This window comes from Hemiscyllium ocellatum, chromosome 13, assembly GCF_020745735.1.
Source record: "Hemiscyllium ocellatum isolate sHemOce1 chromosome 13, sHemOce1.pat.X.cur, whole genome shotgun sequence".
Classification (NCBI taxonomy): domain Eukaryota; kingdom Metazoa; phylum Chordata; class Chondrichthyes; order Orectolobiformes; family Hemiscylliidae; genus Hemiscyllium; species Hemiscyllium ocellatum.
In genome coordinates, this window is record NC_083413.1 from 67,878,131 (window position 1) to 67,901,701 (window position 23,571).

Consider the following 23,571-nt stretch of genomic DNA (forward strand, 5'->3'; position numbering starts at 1 on the left):
TTTGGGTGTCTGCACTGAGGCTGGGAGTCTGTGCTGAGACTGGGAGTCTGCGCTGAGGCTGGGAGTATGCACTGAGGCTGGGAATCTGTGCGGAGGCTGGGAATCTGTGCGGAGGCTGGGAATCTGTGCGGAGGCTGGGAGTCTGCACTGAGGCTGGTAGTCTGCACTGAGGCTGGGAGTCTGAGCTGAGGCTGGGAATCCGCACTGAGTCTGGGAGTCCACAATGAGTCTGGGAGTCTGCGCTGAGTCTGGGAGTCTGCGCTGAGTCTGGGAGTCTGTGCTGAGGCTGGGACTCTGCGCTGAGGCTGTGTGTCTGCACTGAGGCTGTGTGTCAGCACTGATGCTGGGAGTCTGTGCTGAGGCTGGGAGTCTGTGCTGAGGCTGGGAGTCTGCGCTGAGGTTGGCAGTCCGCGCTTAGGCTGGGAGTTCGCGCTGAGGCTGGGAGTCTGCACTGAGGTTGGGAGTCCGCTCTGAGGCTGGGGGTCTGAGCTAAGGCTGGGTTTCTGAGCTGAGGCTGGGAGTCCATGCTGAGGCTGGGAGTCTGCGCTGAGGCTGGGAGCCTGCGCTGAGGCTGGGAGCCTGCGCTGAGGCTGGAAGTCTGCGCTGAGGCTGGGAGTCTGTGCTGAGGCTGGGAGTCTGCAATGAGGCTGGGAGTCTGCGCTGATGCTGGGAGTTTGTGCTGAGGCTTGGAGTTTGTGCTGAGGCTTGGAGTCTGAACTGTGGCAGGGAGTCTGCTCTGAGGCTGGGAGTCCGTACTGAGGCTGTAAGTCCGCACTGAGGCTAGGAGTCTGCACTGAGGCTAGGAGTCTGCGCTGAGGCTGGAGGTCTGTGCTGAGGCTTGGAGTTTGTGCTGAGGCCTGGAGTCTGCACTGAGTCTGGGAGTCTGCACTGAGGCTGGCAGTCTGTGCTGAGGCTGGGAGTCTGCACTGAGGCTGGAAGTCTGTGCTGGGTCTGGGAGCCTGCACTGAGGCTGGAAGTCTGCGCTGATGCTGGATATCCGCGCTGAGGTTGGGAGTCTGCGCTGAGGCTGGGAGTCTGCTGAGGCTGGCAGTCTGCTGAGACTGGGAGTCCGCACTGAATCTGGGAGTCCACAATGAGTCTGGGAGTCTGCATTGAGGCTGGGAGTCTGCGCTGATGCTGGATATCCGCGCTGAGGTTGGGAGTCTGCGCTGAGGCTGGGAGTCTGCTGAGGCTGGCAGGCTGCTGAGGCTGGGAGTCCGCACTGAATCTGGGAGTCCACAATGAGTCTGGGAGTCTGCCTTGAGTCTGGGAACCCACACTGAGTATGGGAGTCTGTGCTGAGGCTGGGAGTCTGCACTGAGGCTGGGAGTCTGTGTTGAGGCTGGGAGTCTGCACTGAGGCTGGAAGTCTGTGCTGGGTCTGGGAGCCTGCACTGAGGCTGGGAGTCTGCGCTGATGCTGGATATCCGCGCTGAGGTTGGGAGTCTGCGCTGAGGCTGGGAGTCTGCTGAGGCTGGCAGGCTGCTGAGGCTGGGAGTCCGCACTGAATCTGGGAGTCCACAATGAGTCTGGGAGTCTGCATTGAGGCTGGGAGTCTGCGCTGAGTCTGGGAGTCTGCGCTGAGTCTGGGAGTCTGTGCTGAGGCTGGGACTCTGCGCTGAGGTTGGGAGTCTGCACTGAGGCTGTGTGTCTGCACTGATGCTGGGAGTCTGTGCTGAGGCTGGGAGTCTGTACTGAGGCTGGGAGTCTGCGCTGAGGTTGGCAGTCCGCGCTTAGGCTGGGAGTTCGTGCTGAGGCTGGGAGTCCGCACTGAGGCTGAGAGTCTACACTGAGGCTGGGGGTCTGTGCTGAGGCTGGGAGTCTGCACTGAGGCTGGGAGTCTGTGCTGAGGCTGGGAGTCTGCACTGAGACTGGGAGTCTGTGCTGAGGCTGGGAGTCTGCACTGAGGCTGGGAGACTGCACTGAAGCTGGGAGTCCTCAATGAGTCTGGGAGATGGCACGGAGGCTGGGAGTCTGCGCTGAGGTTTGGAGTCTGTGCAGTATTTGGGTGTCTGCACTGAGGCTGGGAGTCTGTGCTGAGACTGGGAGTCTGCGCTGAGGCTGGGAGTATGCACTGAGGCTGGGAGTCTGCACTGAGGCTGGGAATCTGTGCGGAGGCTGGGAGTCTGCACTGAGGCTGGTAGTCTGCACTGAGGCTGGGAGTCTGAGCTGAGGCTGGGAATCCGCACTGAGCCTGGGAGTCCACAATGAGTCTGGGAGTCCGCGCTGAGTCTGGGAGTCTGCGCTGAGTCTGGGAGTCTGTGCTGAGGCTGGGACTCTGCGCTGAGGTTGGGAGTCTGCACTGAGGCTGTGTGTCTGCACTGATGCTGGGAGTCTGTGCTGAGGCTGGGAGTCTGTGCTGAGGCTGGGAGTCTGCGCTGAGGTTGGCAGTCCGCGCTTAGGCTGGGAGTTCGCGCTGAGGCTGGGAGTCTGCACTGAGGCTGGGAGTCCGCACTGAAGCTGGGGGTCTGAACTAAGGCTGGGTTTCTGAGCTGAGGCTGGGAGTCCATGCTGAGGCTGGGAGTCTGCGCTGAGGCTGGGAGCCTGCGCTGAGGCTGGGAGCCTGCGCTGAGGCTGGAAGTCTGCGCTGAGGCTGGGAGTCTGTGCTGAGGCTGGGAGTCTGCACTGAGGCTGGTAGTCTGCACTGAGGCTGGGAGTCTGAGCTGAGGCTGGGAATCCGCACTGAGTCTGGGAGTCCACAATGAGTCTGGGAGTCTGCGCTGAGTCTGGGAGTCTGCGCTGAGTCTGGGAGTCTGTGCTGAGGCTGGGACTCTGCGCTGAGGCTGTGTGTCTGCACTGAGGCTGTGTGTCAGCACTGATGCTGGGAGTCTGTGCTGAGGCTGGGAGTCTGTGCTGAGGCTGGGAGTCTGCGCTGAGGTTGGCAGTCCGCGCTTAGGCTGGGAGTTCGCGCTGAGGCTGGGAGTCTGCACTGAGGTTGGGAGTCCGCACTGAGGCTGGGGGTCTGAGCTAAGGCTGGGTTTCTGAGCTGAGGCTGGGAGTCCATGCTGAGGCTGGGAGTCTGCGCTGAGGCTGGGAGCCTGCGCTGAGGCTGGGAGCCTGCGCTGAGGCTGGAAGTCTGCGCTGTGGCTGGGAGTCTGTGCTGAGGCTGGGAGTCTGCAATGAGGCTGGGAGTCTGCGCTGATGCTGGGAGTTTGTGCTGAGGCTTGGAGTTTGTGCTGAGTCTTGGAGTCTGAACTGTGGCAGGGAGTCTGCTCTGAGGCTGGGAGTCCGTACTGAGGCTGTAAGTCCGCACTGAGGCTAGGAGTCTGCACTGAGGCTAGGAGTCTGCGCTGAGGCTGGGAATCTGTGCGGAGGCTGGGAGTCTGCACTGAGGCTGGTAGTCTGCACTGAGGCTGGGAGTCTGAGCTGAGGCTGGGAATCCGCACTGAGTCTGGGAGTCCACAATGAGTCTGGGAGTCCACAATGAGTCTGGGAGTCTGCGCTGAGTCTGGGAGTCTGCGCTGAGTCTGGGAGTCTGTGCTGAGGCTGGGACTCTGCGCTGAGGTTGGGAGTCTGCACTGAGGCTGTGTGTCTGCACTGATGCTGGGAGTCTGTGCTGAGGCTGGGAGTCTGTGCTGAGGCTGGGAGTCTGCGCTGAGGTTGGCAGTCCGCGCTTAGGCTGGGAGTTCGCGCTGAGGCTGGGAGTCTGCACTGAGGCTGGGAGTCCGCACTGAGGCTGGGGGTCTGAGCTAAGGCTGGGTTTCTGAGCTGAGGCTGGGAGTCCATGCTGAGGCTGGGAGTCTGCGCTGAGGCTGGGAGCCTGCGCTGAGGCTGGGAGCCTGCGCTGAGGCTGGAAGTCTGCGCTGAGGCTGGGAGTCTGTGCTGAGGCTGGGAGTCTGCAATGAGGCTGGGAGTCTGCGCTGATGCTGGGAGTTTGTGCTGAGGCTTGGAGTTTGTGCTGAGGCTTGGAGTCTGAACTGTGGCAGGGAGTCTGCTCTGAGGCTGGGAGTCCGTACTGAGGCTGTAAGTCCGCACTGAGGCTAGGAGTCTGCACTGAGGCTAGGAGTCTGCGCTGAGGCTGGAGGTCTGTGCTGAGGCTTGGAGTTTGTGCTGAGGCCTGGAGTCTGCACTGAGTCTGGGAGTCTGCACTGAGGCTGGCAGTCTGTGCTGAGGCTGGGAGTCTGCACTGAGGCTGGAAGTCTGTGCTGGGTCTGGGAGCCTGCACTGAGGCTGGAAGTCTGCGCTGATGCTGGATATCCGCGCTGAGGTTGGGAGTCTGCGCTGAGGCTGGGGGTCTGCTGAGGCTGGCAGTCTGCTGAGACTGGGAGTCCGCACTGAATCTGGGAGTCCACAATGAGTCTGGGAGTCTGCATTGAGGCTGGGAGTCTGCGCTGATGCTGGATATCCGCGCTGAGGTTGGGAGTCTGCGCTGAGGCTGGGAGTCTGCTGAGGCTGGCAGGCTGCTGAGGCTGGGAGTCCGCACTGAATCTGGGAGTCCACAATGAGTCTGGGAGTCTGCCTTGAGTCTGGGAACCCACACTGAGTATGGGAGTCTGTGCTGAGGCTGGGAGTCTGCACTGAGGCTGGGAGTCTGTGTTGAGGCTGGGAGTCTGCACTGAGGCTGGAAGTCTGTGCTGGGTCTGGGAGCCTGCACTGAGGCTGGGAGTCTGCGCTGATGCTGGATATCCGCGCTGAGGTTGGGAGTCTGCGCTGAGGCTGGGAGTCTGCTGAGGCTGGCAGGCTGCTGAGGCTGGGAGTCCGCACTGAATCTGGGAGTCCACAATGAGTCTGGGAGTCTGCATTGAGGCTGGGAGTCTGCGCTGAGTCTGGGAGTCTGCGCTGAGTCTGGGAGTCTGTGCTGAGGCTGGGACTCTGCGCTGAGGTTGGGAGTCTGCACTGAGGCTGTGTGTCTGCACTGATGCTGGGAGTCTGTGCTGAGGCTGGGAGTCTGTGCTGAGGCTGGGAGTCTGCGCTGAGGTTGGCAGTCCGCGCTTAGGCTGGGAGTTCGCGCTGAGGCTGGGAGTGTGCACTGAGGCTGGGAGTCCGCACTGAGGCTGGGGGTCTGAACTAAGGCTGGGTTTCTGAGCTGAGGCTGGGAGTCCATGCTGAGGCTGGGAGTCTGCGCTGAGGCTGGGAGCCTGCGCTGAGGCTGGGAGCCTGCGCTGAGGCTGGAAGTCTGCGCTGAGGCTGGGAGTCTGTGCTGAGGCTGGGAGTCTGCACTGAGGCTGGTAGTCTGCACTGAGGCTGGGAGTCTGAGCTGAGGCTGGGAATCCGCACTGAGTCTGGGAGTCCACAATGAGTCTGGGAGTCTGCGCTGAGTCTGGGAGTCTGCGCTGAGTCTGGGAGTCTGTGCTGAGGCTGGGACTCTGCGCTGAGGCTGTGTGTCTGCACTGAGGCTGTGTGTCAGCACTGATGCTGGGAGTCTGTGCTGAGGCTGGGAGTCTGTGCTGAGGCTGGGAGTCTGTGCTGAGGCTGGGAGTCTGCGCTGAGGTTGGCAGTCCGCGCTTAGGCTGGGAGTTCGCGCTGAGGCTGGGAGTCTGCACTGAGGTTGGGAGTCCGCACTGAGGCTGGGGGTCTGAGCTAAGGCTGGGTTTCTGAGCTGAGGCTGGGAGTCCATGCTGAGGCTGGGAGTCTGCGCTGAGGCTGGGAGCCTGCGCTGAGGCTGGGAGCCTGCGCTGAGGCTGGAAGTCTGCGCTGTGGCTGGGAGTCTGTGCTGAGGCTGGGAGTCTGCAATGAGGCTGGGAGTCTGCGCTGATGCTGGGAGTTTGTGCTGAGGCTTGGAGTTTGTGCTGAGGCTTGGAGTCTGAACTGTGGCAGGGAGTCTGCTCTGAGGCTGGGAGTCCGTACTGAGGCTGTAAGTCCGCACTGAGGCTAGGAGTCTGCACTGAGGCTAGGAGTCTGCGCTGAGGCTGGGAATCTGTGCGGAGGCTGGGAGTCTGCACTGAGGCTGGTAGTCTGCACTGAGGCTGGGAGTCTGAGCTGAGGCTGGGAATCCGCACTGAGTCTGGGAGTCCACAATGAGTCTGGGAGTCCACAATGAGTCTGGGAGTCTGCGCTGAGTCTGGGAGTCTGCGCTGAGTCTGGGAGTCTGTGCTGAGGCTGGGACTCTGCGCTGAGGTTGGGAGTCTGCACTGAGGCTGTGTGTCTGCACTGATGCTGGGAGTCTGTGCTGAGGCTGGGAGTCTGTGCTGAGGCTGGGAGTCTGCGCTGAGGTTGGCAGTCCGCGCTTAGGCTGGGAGTTCGCGCTGAGGCTGGGAGTCTGCACTGAGGCTGGGAGTCCGCACTGAGGCTGGGGGTCTGAGCTAAGGCTGGGTTTCTGAGCTGAGGCTGGGAGTCCATGCTGAGGCTGGGAGTCTGCGCTGAGGCTGGGAGCCTGCGCTGAGGCTGGGAGCCTGCGCTGAGGCTGGAAGTCTGCGCTGAGGCTGGGAGTCTGTGCTGAGGCTGGGAGTCTGCAATGAGGCTGGGAGTCTGCGCTGATGCTGGGAGTTTGTGCTGAGGCTTGGAGTTTGTGCTGAGGCTTGGAGTCTGAACTGTGGCAGGGAGTCTGCTCTGAGGCTGGGAGTCCGTACTGAGGCTGTAAGTCCGCACTGAGGCTAGGAGTCTGCACTGAGGCTAGGAGTCTGCGCTGAGGCTGGAGGTCTGTGCTGAGGCTTGGAGTTTGTGCTGAGGCCTGGAGTCTGCACTGAGTCTGGGAGTCTGCACTGAGGCTGGCAGTCTGTGCTGAGGCTGGGAGTCTGCACTGAGGCTGGAAGTCTGTGCTGGGTCTGGGAGCCTGCACTGAGGCTGGAAGTCTGCGCTGATGCTGGATATCCGCGCTGAGGTTGGGAGTCTGCGCTGAGGCTGGGAGTCTGCTGAGGCTGGCAGTCTGCTGAGACTGGGAGTCCGCACTGAATCTGGGAGTCCACAATGAGTCTGGGAGTCTGCATTGAGGCTGGGAGTCTGCGCTGATGCTGGATATCCGCGCTGAGGTTGGGAGTCTGCGCTGAGGCTGGGAGTCTGCTGAGGCTGGCAGGCTGCTGAGGCTGGGAGTCCGCACTGAATCTGGGAGTCCACAATGAGTCTGGGAGTCTGCCTTGAGTCTGGGAACCCACACTGAGTATGGGAGTCTGTGCTGAGGCTGGGAGTCGGCGCTGAGGCTGGGAGTCTGTGTTGAGGCTGGGAGTCTGCACTGAGGCTGGAAGTCTGTGCTGGGTCTGGGAGCCTGCACTGAGGCTGGGAGTCTGCGCTGATGCTGGATATCCGCGCTGAGGTTGGGAGTCTGCGCTGAGGCTGGGAGTCTGCTGAGGCTGGCAGGCTGCTGAGGCTGGGAGTCCGCACTGAATCTGGGAGTCCACAATGAGTCTGGGAGTCTGCATTGAGGCTGGGAGTCTGCGCTGAGTCTGGGAGTCTGTGCTGAGTCTGGGAGTCTGTGCTGAGGCTGGGACTCTGCGCTGAGGTTGGGAGTCTGCACTGAGGCTGTGTGTCTGCACTGATGCTGGGAGTCTGTGCTGAGGCTGGGAGTCTGTACTGAGGCTGGGAGTCTGCGCTGAGGTTGGCAGTCCGCGCTTAGGCTGGGAGTTCGTGCTGAGGCTGGGAGTCCGCACTGAGGCTGAGAGTCCACACTGAGGCTGGGGGTCTGTGCTGAGGCTGGGAGTCTGCACTGAGGCTGGGAGTCTGTGCTGAGGCTGGGAGTCTGCACTGAGACTGGGAGTCTGTGCTGAGGCTGGGAGTCTGCACTGAGGCTGGGAGACTGCACTGAAGCTGGGAGTCCTCAATGAGTCTGGGAGATGGCACGGAGGCTGGGAGTCTGCGCTGAGGTTTGGAGTCTGTGCAGTATTTGGGTGTCTGCACTGAGGCTGGGAGTCTGTGCTGAGACTGGGAGTCTGCGCTGAGGCTGGGAGTATGCACTGAGGCTGGGAGTCTGCACTGAGGCTGGGAATCTGTGCGGAGGCTGGGAGTCTGCACTGAGGCTGGTAGTCTGCACTGAGGCTGGGAGTCTGAGCTGAGGCTGGGAATCCGCACTGAGTCTGGGAGTCCACAATGAGTCTGGGAGTCTGCGCTGAGTCTGTGCTGAGGCTGGGACTCTGCGCTGAGGTTGGGAGTCTGCACTGAGGCTGTGTGTCTGCACTGATGCTGGGAGTCTGTGCTGAGGCTGGGAGTCTGTGCTGAGGCTGGGAGTCTGCGCTGAGGTTGGCAGTCCGCGCTTAGGCTGGGAGTTCGCGCTGAGGCTGGGAGTCTGCACTGAGGCTGGGAGTCCGCACTGAGGCTGGGGGTCTGAACTAAGGCTGGGTTTCTGAGCTGAGGCTGGGAGTCCATGCTGAGGCTGGGAGTCTGCGCTGAGGCTGGGAGCCTGCGCTGAGGCTGGGAGCCTGCGCTGAGGCTGGAAGTCTGCGCTGAGGCTGGGAGTCTGTGCTGAGGCTGGGAGTCTGTGCTGAGGCTTGGAGTTTGTGCTGAGGCTTGGAGTCTGAACTGTGGCAGGGAGTCTGCTCTGAGGCTGGGAGTCCGTACTGAGGCTGTAAGTCCGCACTGAGGCTAGGAGTCTGCACTGAGGCTAGGAGTCTGCGCTGAGGCTGGAGGTCTGTGCTGAGGCTTAGAGTTTGTGCTGAGGCCTGGAGTCTGCACTGAGTCTGGGAGTCTGCACTGAGGCTGGCAGTCTGTGCTGAGGCTGGGAGTCTGCACTGAGGCTGGAAGTCTGTGCTGGGTCTGGGAGCCTGCACTGAGGCTGGAAGTCTGCGCTGATGCTGGATATCCGCGCTGAGGTTGGGAGTCTGCGCTGAGGCTGGGAGTCTGCTGAGGCTGGCAGTCTGCTGAGACTGGGAGTCCGCACTGAATCTGGGAGTCCACAATGAGTCTGGGAGTCTGCATTGAGGCTGGGAGTCTGCGCTGATGCTGGATATCCGCGCTGAGGTTGGGAGTCTGCGCTGAGGCTGGGAGTCTGCTGAGGCTGGCAGGCTGCTGAGGCTGGGAGTCCGCACTGAATCTGGGAGTCCACAATGAGTCTGGGAGTCTGCCTTGAGTCTGGGAGTTCACACTGAGTATGGGAGTCTGTGCTGAGGCTGGGAGTCTGCACTGAAGCTGGGAGTCTGTGTTGAGGCTGGGAGTCTGCACTGAGGCTGGAAGTCTGTGCTGGGTCTGGGAGCCTGCACTGAGGCTGGGAGTCTGCGCTGATGCTGGATATCCGCGCTGAGGTTGGGAGTCTGCGCTGAGGCTGGGAGTCTGCTGAGGCTGGCAGGCTGCTGAGGCTGGGAGTCCGCACTGAATCTGGGAGTCCACAATGAGTCTGGGAGTCTGCATTGAGGCTGGGAGTCTGCGCTGAGTCTGGGAGTCTGCGCTGAGTCTGGGAGTCTGTGCTGAGGCTGGGACTCTGCGCTGAGGTTGGGAGTCTGCACTGAGGCTGTGTGTCTGCACTGATGCTGGGAGTCTGTGCTGAGGCTGGGAGTCTGTACTGAGGCTGGGAGTCTGCGCTGAGGTTGGCAGTCCGCGCTTAGGCTGGGAGTTCGTGCTGAGGCTGGGAGTCCGCACTGAGGCTGGGAGTCCACACTGAGGCTGGGGGTCTGAGCTAAGGCTGGGTTTCTGCGCTGAGGCTGGGAGTCCATGCTGAGGCTGGGAGTCTGTGCTTGGTCTGGGAGCCTGCACTGAGGCTGGGAGTCTGCGCTGAGGCTGGGAGTTTGTGCTGAGTCTTGGAATTGGTTGCTGAGGCTGGGAGTCCACAATGAGTATGAGAGTCTGCACTGAGGCTGGAAGTCTGTGCTGGAACTGGGAGCCTGCACTGAGGCTGGGAGTCTGTGCTGATGCTGGATATCCGCGCTGAGGTTGGGAGTCTGTGCTGAGGCTGGCAGGCTGCTGAGGCTGGCAGGCTGCTGAGGCTGGGAGTCCGCACTGAACCTGGGAGTCCACAATGAGTCTGGGAGTCCGCATTGAGTCTGGGAGTCTGCACTGATTCTGGGAGTCTGCGCTGAGGCTGGGAGTCTGTGCAGTGTTTGGGAGTCTGCACTGAGGCTGGGCGTCTGCTCTGAGGCTGTGAGTCTGCGGTGAGACTGGGAGTCTGTGTAGTGGCCTGGTGTCTGTGCTGAGGCTGGGAGTTTGTGCTGAGGCTTGGAGTTTGTGGAGTCTGAACTGTGGCTTGGAGTCTGCCCTAAGGCTGGGATTCCGAACTGAGGCTGTTAGTCCGCACTGAGGCTGGGAGTCTGCACTGAGGCTAGGAGTCTGCACTGATGCTGGGAGTCTGCGATGAGGCTGGGGGTCCGCACTGCGGTTGGGAGTCTGTGCTGAGGCTTGGAGTCTGCGCTGAGGCGGGGAGTCTGTTGTGGGGATTGGTGTCTGCGCTGAGGCTAGGAGCCTGTGTTGAGGCTGGGAGTCCATGCTAAGTCTGGGAGTCTGCACTGAGGCTGGGAGTCTGCACTGAGGCTGGGAGTCTGCACTGAGGCTGGAAGTTTGTGCTGAGGCTTGGAGTTTGTGCTGAGGCTTGGAGTCTGCACTGAGGCTAGCAGTCTGCGCTGAGGCTGGAGGTCTGTGCTGAGGCTTGGAGTTTGTGCTGAGGCCTGGAGTCTGCACTGAGTCAGGGAGTCTGCACTGAGGCTGGCAGTCTGTGCTGAGGCTCGGGATCTGCACTGAGTCTGGGAGTCTGCACTGAGGCTGGGAGTCTGTGCTGAGGCTGGAAGTCTGTGCTGGGTCTGGGAGTCTGCACTGAGGTTGGGAGTCTGCGCTGAGGCTGGGAGTCTGCTGAGGCTGGGAGTCTGCACTGAGTCTGGGAGTCTGCACTGAGGCTGGCAGTCTGTGCTGATGCTGGAAGTCCGTGCTGAGGCTAGGAGTCTGCACTGAGGCTGTGAGTTTGTGCTTGGTCTGGGAGCCTGCACTGAGGCTGGGAGTCTGTGTTGATGCTGGAAGTCCGTGCTGAGGCTGGGAGTCTGTGCTGAGGCTGGGAGTCTGCACTGAGGCTTGAGGTCTGAGCTCAGGCTGGGAATCCGCACTGAGTCTGGCAGTCCACAAGGAGTCTGGGAGTCTGCACTGAGGTTGGGAGTCTGCACTGAGGTTGGGAGTCTGCACTGAGGTTGGGAGTCTGCACTGAGGTTGGGAGTCTGCACTGAGGTTGGGAGTCTGCGCTGAGGCTGGGAGTCGGCGCTGAGGCTGGGAGTCTGCAGTGATGCTTGCTGTCCGCACTGATGCTGGGAGTCTGTCCTGAACCTTGGAGTCAGCGCTGAGGCTGGGAGTCTGTGCAGTGTTTGGGAGTCTGCTCTGAGGCTGGGAGTCTGCGCTGATGCTGGATATCTGCGCTGAGGCTGGCAGGCTGCTGAGGCTGGGAGCCTGCTGAGGCTGTCAGGCTGCTGAGGCTGGGAGTCCGCACTGAATCTGGGAGTCCACAATGAGTCTGGGAGTCTGCATTGAGGCTGGGAGTCTGCGCTGAGTCTGGGAGTCTGTGATGAGTCTGGGAGTATGCACTGAATCTGGGAGGCCACAATGAGTCTGGGAGTCTGCATTGAGGCTGGGGGTCTGTGCAGTGTTTGGGAGTCTGTGCTGAGGCTGGGAGTCTGTGCTGAGGCTGGGAGTCTGCACTGAGGCTGTGAGTCCGCACTGAGGCTGCATGTCCGCACTGAGGCTGGGAGTCTGCGCTGAGGTTGGGAGTCTGTGCAGTGTTTGGGAGTCTGCACTGAGACTGGGAGTCTGTGCTGAGGCGGGGAGTCTGTGCTGTGGTTGGGAGTCCACAATGAGTCTGGCAGTCTGCACTGAGGCTAGGAGTATGTGCTGAGGCTGGGAATCCTCAATGAGTCTGGGAGTCTGTACTGAGGCTGGGAGTCTGTGCGGAGGCTGGGAGTCTGCACTGAGGCTGTGAGTCCGCACTGAGGCTGCATGTCCGCACTGAGGCTGGGAGTCTGCGCTGAGGTTGGGAGTCTGTGCAGTGTTTGGGAGTCTGCACTGAGACTGGGAGTCTGTGCTGAGGCGGGGAGTCTGTGCTGAGGTTGGGAGTCCACAATGAGTCTGGCAGTCTGCACTGAGGCTAGGAGTCTGTGCTGAGGCTGGGAGTCCGCATTGAGGCTGGGAGTACTCAATGAGTCTGGGAGTCTGCACTGAGGCTGAGAGTCTGCACTGAGGCTGGGAGTTTGCGCTGAGGCTGGGTGTCTGTGCTGAGGCTGGGATTCGCACTGAGGCTGGGAGTCCTCAGTGAGTCTGGGAGTCTGCACAGAGGCTGGGAGTCTGCGCTGAGGCTGGGAGTCTGTGCAGTATTTCGGTGTCTGATCTGAGGCTGGGAGTCTGTGCTGAGGTTGGGTGTTTGTGCTGAGGTTGGGAGTCCACAATGAGTCTGGCAGTCTGCACTGAGGCGGGGAGTCTGTGCTGAGGCTGGGAATCCTCAATGAGTCTGGGAGTCTGTACTGAGGTTGGGAGTCTGCGCTGAGGCTGGGAATCCTCAATGAGTCTGGGAGTCTGTACTGATGCTTGGAGTCTGTGCGGAGGCTGGGAGTCTGCACTGAGGCTGCATGTCCGCACTGAGGCTGGGAGTCTGCGCTGAGGTTGGGAGTCTGTGCAGTGTTTGGGAGTCTGCACTGAGACTGGGAGTCTGTGCTGAGGCGGGGAGTCTGCACTGAGGCTGGGAGTCTGCACTGAGGCTGGGAGTCTGCACTGAGGCTGGGAGTCTGTGCTGAGGCTGGGAGTCTGTGCTGAGGCTGGGAGTCTGCACTGAGGCTGGGAGTCTGCACTGAGGCTGGGAGTCTGTGCTGAGGCTGGGAGTCTGTGCTGAGGCTGGGAGTCTGCACTGAGGCTGGGAGTCTGCACTGAGGCTGGGAGACTGCACTGAAGCTGGGAGTCCTCAATGAGTCTGGGAGATGGCACGGAGGCTGGGAGTCTGCGCTGAGGTTTGGAGTCTGTGCAGTATTTGGCTGTCTGCACTGAGGCTGGGAGTCTGTGCTGAGACTGGGAGTCTGCGCTGAGGCTGGGAGTATGCACTGAGGCTGGTAGTCTGCACTGAGGCTGGGAGTCTGAGCTGAGGCTGGGAATCCGCACTGAGTCTGGGAGTCCACAATGAGTCTGGGAGTCTGCGCTGAGTCTGGGAGTCTGCGCTGAGTCTGGGAGTCTGCGCTGAGTCTGGGAGTCTGCGCTGAGTCTGGGAGTCTGTGCTGAGGCTGGGACTCTGCGCTGAGGCTGTGTGTCTGCACTGAGGCTGTGTGTCTGCACTGATGCTGGGAGTCTGTGCTGAGGCTGGGAGTCTGTGCTGAGGCTGGGTGTCTGCGCTGAGGTTGGCAGTCTGCGCTTAGGCTGGGAGTTCGCGCTGAGGCTGGGAGTCTGCACTGAGGCTGGGAGTCCGCACTGAGGCTGGGGGTCTGAGCTAAGGCTGGGTTTCTGAGCTGAGGCTGGGAGTCCATGCTGAGGCTGGGAGTCTGCGCTGAGGCTGGGAGCCTGCGCTGAGGCTGGGAGCCTGCGCTGAGGCTGGAAGTCTGCGCTGAGGCTGGGAGTCTGCGCTGAGGCTGGGAGTCTGTGCTGAGGCTGGGAGTCTGCAATGAGGCTGGGAGTCTGCGCTGATGCTGGGAGTTTGTGCTGAGGCTTGGAGTTTGTGCTGAGGCTTGGAGTCTGAACTGTGGCAGGGAGTCTGCTCTGAGGCTGGGAGTCCGTACTGAGGCTGTAAGTCCGCACTGAGGCTAGGAGTCTGCACTGAGGCTAGGAGTCTGCGCTGAGGCTGGAGGTCTGTGCTGAGGCTTGGAGTTTGTGCTGAGGCCTGGAGTCTGCACTGAGTCTGGGAGTCTGCACTGAGGCTGGCAGTCTGTGCTGAGGCTGGGAGTCTGCACTGAGGCTGGAAGTCTGTGCTGGGTCTGGGAGCCTGCACTGAGGCTGGAAGACTGCGCTGATGCTGGATATCCGCGCTGAGGTTGGGAGTCTGCGCTGAGGCTGGGAGTCTGCTGAGGCTGGCAGTCTGCTGAGACTGGGAGTCCGCACTGAATCTGGGAGTCCACAATGAGTCTGGGAGTCTGCCTTGAGTCTGGGAGTCCACACTGAGTATGGGAGTCTGTGCTGAGGCTGGGAGTCTGCACTGAGGCTGGGAGTCTGTGTTGAGGCTGGAAGTCTGCACTGAGGCTGGAAGTCTGTGCTGGGTCTGGGAGCCTGCACTGAGGCTGGGAGTCTGCGCTGATGCTGGATATCCGCGCTGAGGTTGGGAGTCTGCGCTGAGGCTGGGAGTCTGCTGAGGCTGGCAGGCTGCTGAGGTTGGGAGTCCGCACTGAATCTGGGAGTCCACAATGAGTCTGGGAGTCTGCATTGAGGCTGGGAGTCTGCGCTGACTCTGGGAGTCTGCGCTGACTCTGGGAGTCTGCGCTGAGTCTGGGAGTCTGCGCTGAGGCTGGGACTCTGCGCTGAGGTTGGGAGTCTGCACTGAGGCTGTGTGTCTGCACTGATGCTGGGAGTCTGTGCTGAGGCTGGGAGTCTGTACTGAGGCTGGGAGTCTGCGCTGAGGTTGGCAGTCCGCGCTTAGGCTGGGAGTTCGTGCTGAGGCTGGGAGTCCGCACTGAGGCTGGGAGTCCACACTGAGGCTGGGGGTCTGAGCTAAGGCTGGGTTTCTGCGCTGAGGCTGGGAGTCCATGCTGAGGCTGGGAGTCAGCGCTGAGACTGGGAGTCTGCGCTGAGGCTGGGAGTTTGTGCTGAGTCTTGGAATTGGTTGCTGAGGCTGGGAGTCCACAATGAGTATGAGAGTCTGCACTGAGGCTGGAAGTCTGTGCTGGATCTGGGAGCCTGCACTGAGGCTGGGAGTCTGTGCTGATGCTGGATATCCGCGCTGAGGTTGGGAGTCTGAGCTGAGGCTGGCAGGCTGCTGAGGCTGGCAGGCTGCTGAGGCTGGGAGTCCGCACTGAACCTGGGAGTCCACAATGAGTCTGGGAGTCCGCATTGAGTCTGGGAGTCTGCACTGATTCTGGGAGTCTGCGCTGAGGCTGGGAGTCTGTGCAGTGTTTGGGAGTCTGCGCTGAGGCTGGGCGTCTGCTCTGAGGCTGTGAGTCTGCGGTGAGACTGGGAGTCTGTGTAGTGGCCTGGTGTCTGTGCTGAGGCTGGGAGTTTGTGCTGAGGCTTGGAGTTTGTGGAGTCTGAACTGTGGCTTGGAGTCTGCCCTAAGGCTGGGATTCCGAACTGAGGCTGTTAGTCCGCACTGAGGCTGGGAGTCTGCACTGAGGCTAGGAGTCTGCACTGATGCTGGGAGTCTGCGATGAGGCTGGGGGTCCGCACTGCGGTTGGGAGTCTGTGCTGAGGTTTGGAGTCTGCGCTGAGGCGGGGAGTCTGTTGTGGGGATTGGTGTCTGCGCTGAGGCTAGGAGCCTGTGTTGAGGCTGGGAGTCCATGCTAAGTCTGGGAGTCTGCACTGAGGCTGGGAGTCTGCACTGAGGCTGGGAGTCTGCACTAAGGCTGGAAGTTTGTGCTGAGGCTTGGAGTTTGTGCTGAGGCTTGGAGTCTGAACTGTGGCTGGGAGTCTGCTCTGAGGCTGGGAGTCCGTACTGAGGCTGGGAGTCTGCACTGAATCTAGGAGTCTGCACTGAGGCTAGCAGTCTGCGCTGAGGCTGGAGGTCTGTGCTGAGGCTTGGAATTTGTGCTGAGGCCTGGAGTCTGCACTGAGGCTGGCAGTCTGTGCTGAGGCTCGGGATCTGCACTGAGTCTGGGAGTCTGCACTGAGGCTGGGAGTCTGTGCTGAGGCTGGAAGTCTGTGCTGGGTCTGGGAGTCTGCACTGAGGTTGGGAGTCTGCGCTGAGGCTGGGAGTCTGCTGAGGCTGGGAGTCTGCACTGAGTCTGGGAGTCTGCACTGAGGCTGGCAGTCTGTGCTGATGCTGGAAGTCCGTGCTGAGGCTAGGAGTCTGCACTGAGGCTGTGAGTTTGTGCTGGGTCTGGGAGCCTGCACTGAGGCTGGGAGTCTGTGCTGATGCTGGAAGTCCGTGCTGAGGCTGGGAGTCTGTGCTGAGGCTGGGAGTCTGCACTGAGGCTTGAGGTCTGAGCTGAGGCTGGGAATCCGCACTGAGTCTGGGAGTCCACAAGGAGTCTGGGAGTCTGCACTGAGGTTGGGAGTCTGCACTGAGGTTGGGAGTCTGCGCTGAGGCTGGGAGTCGGCGCTGAGGCTGGGAGTCTGCAGTGAGGCTTGCTGTCCGCACTGATGCTGGGAGTCTGTCCTGAACCTTGGAGTCAGCGCTGAGGCTGGGAGTCTGTGCAGTGTTTGGGAGTCTGCTCTGAGGCTGGGAGTCTGCGCTGATGCTGGATATCTGCGCTGAGGCTGGCAGGCTGCTGAGGCTGGGAGCCTGCTGAGGCTGTCAGGCTGCTGAGGCTGGGAGTCCGCACTGAATCTGGGAGTCCACAATGAGTCTGGGAGTCTGCATTGAGGCTGGGAGTCTGCGCTGAGTCTGGGAGTCTGTGATGAGTCTGGGAGTATGCACTGAATCTGGGAGGCCACAATGAGTCTGGGAGTCTGCATTGAGGCTGGGGGTCTGTGCAGTGTTTGGGAGTCTGTGCTGAGGCTGGGAGTCTGTGCTGAGGCTGGGAGTCTGCACTGATGCTGGGAGTCTGCAATGAGGCTGGGGGTCCGCACTGCGTTTGGGAGTCTGCGCTGAGGCTGGGAGTCTGTGCAGTGTTTGGGAGTCTGCACTGATGCTGGGAATCTGCGATGAGGCTGGGGGTCCGCACTGAGTTTGGGAGTCTGCGCTGCGGCTGGGAATCCGCACTGCAGTTGGGAGTCTGCGCCGAGGCTGGGAGTCTGTGCTGGGTCTGGTAGCCTGCACTGAGGCTGGGAGTCCGCATTGAGACTGGGAGTCTGCGCTGAGGCTGGGAGTCTGTGCTGAGGCTGGGAGTCTGCACTGATGCTGGGAATCTGCGATGAGGCTGGGGGTCCGCACTGAGTTTGGGAGTCTGCGCTGAGGCTGGGAATCCGCACTGCGGTTGGGAGTCTGCGCCGAGGCTGGGAGTCTGCGCTGAGGTGGGCAGTCTGTTCTGAGGTTTGGAGTCTGCGCTGAGGCGGGGAGTCTGTTGTGGGGATTGGTGTCTGCGCTGAGGCTAGGAGCCTGTGTTGAGGCTGGGAGTCCATGCTAAGTCTGGGAGTCTGCACTGAGGCTGGGAGTCTGCACTAAGGCTGGAAGTTTGTGCTGAGGCTTGGAGTTTGTGCTGAGGCTTGGAGTCTGAACTGTGGCTGGGAGTCTGCTCTGAGGCTGGGAGTCCGTACTGAGGCTGGGAGTCTGCACTGAATCTAGGAGTCTGCACTGAGGCCGGGAGTCTGTGCTGAGGCTGGAAGTCTGTGCTGGGTCTGGGAGTCTGCACTGAGGTTGGGAGTCTGCGCTGAGGCTGGGAGTCTGCTGAGGCTGGGAGTCTGCACTGAGTCTGGGAGTCTGCACTGAGGCTGGCAGTCTGTGCTGATGCTGGAAGTCCGTGCTGAGGCTAGGAGTCTGCACTGAGGCTGTGAGTTTGTGCTGGGTCTGGGAGCCTGCACTGAGGCTGGGAGTCTGTGCTGATGCTGGAAGTCCGTGCTGAGGCTGGGAGTCTGTGCTGAGGCTGGGAGTCTGCACTGAGGCTTGAGGTCTGAGCTGAGGCTGGGAATCCGCACTGAGTCTGGCAGTCCACAAGGAGTCTGGGAGTCTGCACTGAGGTAGGGAGTCTGCACTGAGGTTGGGAGTCTGCACTGAGGTTGGGAGTCTGCGCTGAGGCTGGGAGTCGGCGCTGAGGCTGGGAGTCTGCAGTGAGGTTGGGAGTCTGCGCTGAGGCTGGGAGTCGGCGCTGAGGCTGGGAGTCTGCAGTGAGGCTTGCTGTCCGCACTGATGCTGGGAGTCTGTCCTGAACCTTGGAGTCAGCGCTGAGGCTGGGAGTCTGTGCAGTGTTTGGGAGTCTGCTCTGAGGCTGGGAGTCTGCGCTGATGCTGGATATCTGCGCTGAGGCTGGCAGGCTGCTGAGGCTGGGAGCCTGCTGAGGCTGTCAGGCTGCTGAGGCTGGGAGTCCGCACTGAATCTGGGAGTCTGTGATGAGTCTGGGAGTATGCACTGAATCTGGGAGGCCACAATGAGTCTGGGAGTCTGCATTGAGGCTGGGGGTCTGTGCAGTGTTTGGGAGTCTGTGCTGAGGCTGGGAGTCTGTGCTGAGGCTGGGAGTCTGCACTGATGCTGGGAGTCTGCAATGAGGCTGGGGGTCCGCACTGCGTTTGGGAGTCTGCGCTGAGGCTGGGAGTCTGTGCAGTGTTTGGGAGTCTGCACTGATGCTGGGAATCTGCGATGAGGCTGGGGGTCCGCACTGAGTTTGGGAGTCTGCGCTGCGGCTGGGAATCCGCACTGCAGTTGGGAGTCTGCGCCGAGGCTGGGTGTCTGTGCTGGGTCTGGTAGCCTGCACTGAGGCTGGGAGTCCGCATTGAGACTGGGAGTCTGCGCTGAGGCTGGGAGTCTGTGCTGAGGCTGGGAGTCTGCACTGATGCTGGGAATCTGCGATGAGGCTGGGGGTCCGCACTGAGTTTGGGAGTCTGCGCTGAGGCTGGGAATCCGCACTGCGGTTGGGAGTCTGCGCCGAGGCTGGGAGTCTGCGCTGAGGTGGGGAGTCTGTTCTGGGGATTGGTGTCTGCGCTGAGGCTAGGAGCCTGTGTTGAGGCTGCGTGTCCATGTTAAAGCTGGGAGTCCGCACTAAGGCTGGGAGTCTGCGCTGAGGCTGGGAGTCTGTGCTGAGGCTGGGAGTCTGCACTGAGGTTGGGAGTCTGCGCTGGGGTTGGGAGTCTGTGCTGAGGCTGGGAGTCCACAATGAGTCTGGGATTCTGCACTGAGGCTGGGAGTCTGCGCTGAGGCTGGGAGTCTGCGCTGAGGCTGGGAGTCTGTCCTGAGGCTGGGAGTCTGTGCAGTGTTTGGGAGTCTGCACTGAAGCTGGGAGTCTGCGCTAAGGCTGGGAGTCTGTCCTGAGGCTGGGAGTCTGTCCTGAGGCTGGGAGTCCGCACTGAGGCTGGGAGTCTGCGCTGAGGCTGTGAGTCTGCGCTGAGGCTGGGAGTCTGTGCAGTGTTTGGGAGTCTGCACTGAGGCTGGGAGTCTGTGCTGTGGCTGGGGGTCTGCGCTGAGGCTGGGAGTCCCAAATGAGTATGAGAGTCTGCACTGAGGCTGGCAGTCTGCTGAGGCTGGGAGTCTGGACTGAGGCTGGGCGTCCGTGCTGAGCTGGGAGTCCACAACGTGTCTAGGAGTCTGCCTTGATACTGGGAGTCTGCGCAGAGGCTGGGAATCTGTGCAGTGGCTGGGAGTCTGCACTGAGGCTTGGAGTCTGCACTGAGACTGGGAGTCTGCCTTGAGTCTGGGAGTCCACACTGAGGCTGGGAGTCTGTCCTGAGGCTGGGAGTCTGTCCTGAGGCTGGGAGTCTGTGCTGAGGCTGGCAGTCCACGCTTAGGCTGGGAGTCCGCGCTGAGTCTGGGAGTCTGCACTGAGGTTGTGAGTCTGTGCTGATGCTGGCAGTCCGTGCTGAGGCTGGCAGTCTGCTGAGGCCAGCATTCTGCTGAGGCTGGGAGTCTGCTGTGAAGCTGGGAGTCTGCACTGAGGCTGGGCGTCCGTGCTGAGCTGGGAGTCCACAACGAGTCTAGGAGTCTGTCTTGAGGCTGGGTGTCTGCGCTGACGCTGGGAATCTGTGCAGTGGCTGGGAGTCCACACTGAGGCTTGGAGTCGGTCCTGAGGCTACAAGTCTGTCCTGAGGCTGGGGATCTGTGCTGATGCTGGAAGTCCATGCTGAGGCTGGCAGTCTGCTGATGCTGGGAGTCTGCACTGAGGCTGGGGGTCCGCACTGAGCCTGGAAGTCTGCACTGAAGCTGGGAGTCTGTGCTGAGGCTGGGAGTCTGTGCTGAGGTTGGCAGTCCGCGCTTAGGCTGGGAGTCCGCGCTGAGACTGGGAGCCCGCACTGAGGTTGGGAGTTCGTGCTGAGGCTGGCAGACTGCTGAAGCAGGCATTCTGCTGAGGCTGGGAGTCTGCTCTGAGGTTGGGAGTCTGCACTGAGAGTGGGCATCCGTGCTGAGCTGGGAGTTCGCAATGAGGCTGGGAGTCCACAACGAGTCTAGGAGTCTGTCTTGAGGCTGGGAGTCTGCACTGACGCTGGGAATCTGTGCAGTGGCTGGGAGTCCACACTGAGGCTTGGAGTCTGTGCTGTGTCTGGATGTCTGTGCTGAGGCTGGGAGTCTGTGCTGATGCTGGGAGTCTGCACTGAAGCTGGGAGTCTGCACTGAGTCTGGGAGTCTGCCTTGAGTCTGGGAGTCCACACTGAGGCTGGGAGTCTGTCCTGAGGCTGGGAGTCTGTCCTGAGGCTGGGAGTCTGCACTGAGGCTGGGAATCTGTCCTGAGGCTGGGAGTCCGTGCTGAGACTGGGAGTCTGCACTGAGGGTGTGACTCTGCGCTGTGGCTGGGAGTCTTTGGTGACCTGGGTGTCCGCACTGAGGCTGGATGTCTGCGCTGAGGCTGGGAATCTGTGCTGAGGCTGGGAATCCGCACTGAGGCTGGGAGTTTGTGTTGGGGCTGGGAGTATGCGCTGAGGCTGTGAATCCGCACTGAGGCTGGGAGTCTGTGCTGAGTCTGGGAGTCCGCGCTGAGTCTGGGAGTCCATGCTGAGACTGCCAGTCTATGCTGTACCTGAAAGTATGTGCTGGGACTGGGAGTCTGTGCTGTGGCCGGGAGAACTCAATGAGTCTGGGACTCTGTCTGATGAGTCCTCCTCTGCTCCCATCTTGGGGATTCGATGTTAAGTTGACTGGAATACCTACGTTCAGTGACGTCATTTGAAGGATAAACCTGGCTCGGATTCTTCCTTTGCTTTTCTTTGAAATTGTTGCAGTGCATCTTTTGCATCTCTTGAATAAAGCAAATCGGGCTGTTGTAATTGTAACAAGGTCAGCCGGATGGATCTCAGAGAATATGAGTCCCTTGACTAGAGCTGTTAACCTTGTCCAATCAGTGAGCCCAAGCTGACAGGTAAGGACAGAGGTGTCCATACAGCTGTAAATGTTAATTGTTTGTAAACTCAATTTTTTAATAAAATAATAAAAGAAAGACAAAGAACAGGAATGCCAGAGGTTCTGTTAACTCTGAGAGCTGGCTCTGAGTGAACTGCAAAAGTGTCAAGGATTCTCCATTTTGTGTGAGGGAGGGGGCAGACTCTGAGTTGGTTTCTCATATCCGATGTGTACTGATGCTGTTGGTTTCTGTGTTTTTGGGGGAACCTGATTCCTAAACTGGCTGAACCATGTAGCCATTTTGTTAACTGGTATTCCTTTTTATTGGGTACTGATTTTTAAACTGCCTGATTTACACAGTCAATGTGTTTCGAGTGTAGTTCAGTTCTCATTAGGGAACTGTTGTTTCACTGGCTGGTTTAAGCCTGTGTGTTACTCTTTCCTCCTTTATTTTGAGAAAAAGACAATGTTGATTTTGTGGCAGGGCTCAGCCCTTACACTCTGTTTTTTTTCTTTGCATGTGTTTTCACTGTTTGTTGGTGTTTGGACTGAGCCCCTGTGAGAAAATGCACCTTTCCAAATGAGCTGTTTCTGTATGGGTAGGCCTGGCCCTTTGTGGGTGACTAGGCCTCTGTAAAGACTGAACACTTGCGTCTGTGCTGGGAGGTCAGCATTCACTGCATTCTGGAGTTCCGGAGTGGACTCTGCCTTCAGAGTGGACCAAAGCCCTGTGAGTTAACTGTACCTTCACAATGTACTGTGTTCCTATTAGTGGGCCCGGTTCTCTATGGATGGGCCAGGCCTCTATGGAGACTGAACACCTGTGTGTGTGCTGTGAGGTGTGCATTTGCTGCCTGTTGGAGTGGTCTCGGCCTTTGGGCATGGACTCTGCCTTGGTTCTGGAAACTGTATTGTGAGGATTTTGTGAATTAGAGTCATAGAGATGTACAGCATAGAAACAGACCCTTCAGTCCAACCCGTCCATGCCGACCAGATATCCCAATCCAAACTAGCCCCACCTGCCAGAACCCAGCCCATATTCCTCCAAACCCTTCCTATTCATATACCCATCCAAATGTCTTTTAAATGTTGCAATTGTACCAGCCTCCACCACTTCCTCTGGCAGCTCATTCCATACACGTACCACCCTCTGCGTGAAGATTTGCCCCTTAGGTCTCTTTTATATGTTTCCCCTCTCACCCTAAACCTATGCCCTCTAATTATGGACTCCCTGACCCCAGGGAAAAGGCTTTGTCTATTTACCCTATCCATGCCCCTCATAATTTTGTAAACCTCTATGAGGTCACCCCTCAGTCTCCGACACTCCAGGGAAAACAGCCCCAGCCTATTCAACCTCTCTCCACAGCTCAAATCCTCCAATCCTGACAACATCCTTGTAAATCTTTTCTGAATCCTTTCAAGTTTCACAACATCTTTCCGATAGGAAGGAGACCAGAATTGCATGCAATATTCCTACAGTGGCCTAACCAACGTCCTGTACAGCCGCAAAATGACCTCACAACTCCTGTACTCAATATCATGACCGACAAAAGAAAGCATACCAAACGCCTTCTTCACTGTCCTATCTACCTGCGACTCCACTTTCAAGGAGCTATGAACCTACACTCCAAGGTCTCTTTGTTCAGCAACACTCCCTAGGACCTTACCATTAAGTGTATAAGTCCTGCTAAGATTTGCTTTCCCAAAATGCACCACCTCACATTTATCTGAATTAAAGTACATCTGCCATTTCTCAGCCCATTTCCCATCTGGTCCAGATCCTGTTGTAATCTGAGGTAACCCTCTTCGCTGTCCACTACACCTCCAATTTTGGTGTCATCTGCAAACTTACTAACTGTACCTCTGATGCTCGCATCCAAATCATTTATGTAAATGTCAAAAGATAGAGGGCCCAGCACCGATCCTTGTGGCACTCCACTGGTCACAGGCCTCCTATTTGAAAAACAACCCTCCACGACCACTCTCTGTCTTCTACCTTTGAGGCAGTTCTGTATCCAAATGGCTAGTTCTTCCTGTATTCCATGAGATTTAACCTTGCTAATCTCCCTTGGGGAACCTTGTGGAACGCCTTACTGAAGTCCACATAGGTCACATCTACTGCTCTGCCCTCAGCAATCCTCTTTGTTATTTCTTCAAAAAACTCAATCAAGTTTGTGAGACATGATTTCCCACACACAAAGCTATGTTACTATCCCTAATCAGTCCTTGCCTTCCCAAATACATATACATCCCGTCCCTCAGGATTCCCTCCAACAATTTGCCCATCACCGAGGTCAGGCTCACCAGTCTATAGTTCCCTGGCTTGTCCTTACTGCCCTTTTTAAACAGTGGCACCAAGTTTGCCAACCTCCAGTCTTCCGGCACCTCACCTGTGACTATCGATGACACAAATATCTCAGCAAGAGGCCCAGCAATCACTTCTCTAGCTTCCCACAGAGTTCTTGGCTACACCTGATCAGGTCCTGGGGATTTATCCATCTTTATCTGTTTCAAGACATCCAGCACTTCCTCCAGATTTTGTAATTAATTGTGTTTGAGTGCAAGCCAGAGCGGGCTAGTCAGTCAGTGGGGCAGCCAGGAGCTGGAGGGTCAGGCTGGGGGGTTACTACACAGGGAGGCTGGTGGGCTAGACAGCTGACACCGTGCCCATCGGAAAGTTGGTCAGGGGAGTGGTAGCCAGTACATGAGCTGGCTGGGGACTGGAGGGTCAATGACTGGCCTGGAGGAAAGTGGGCTGGAAGGGGC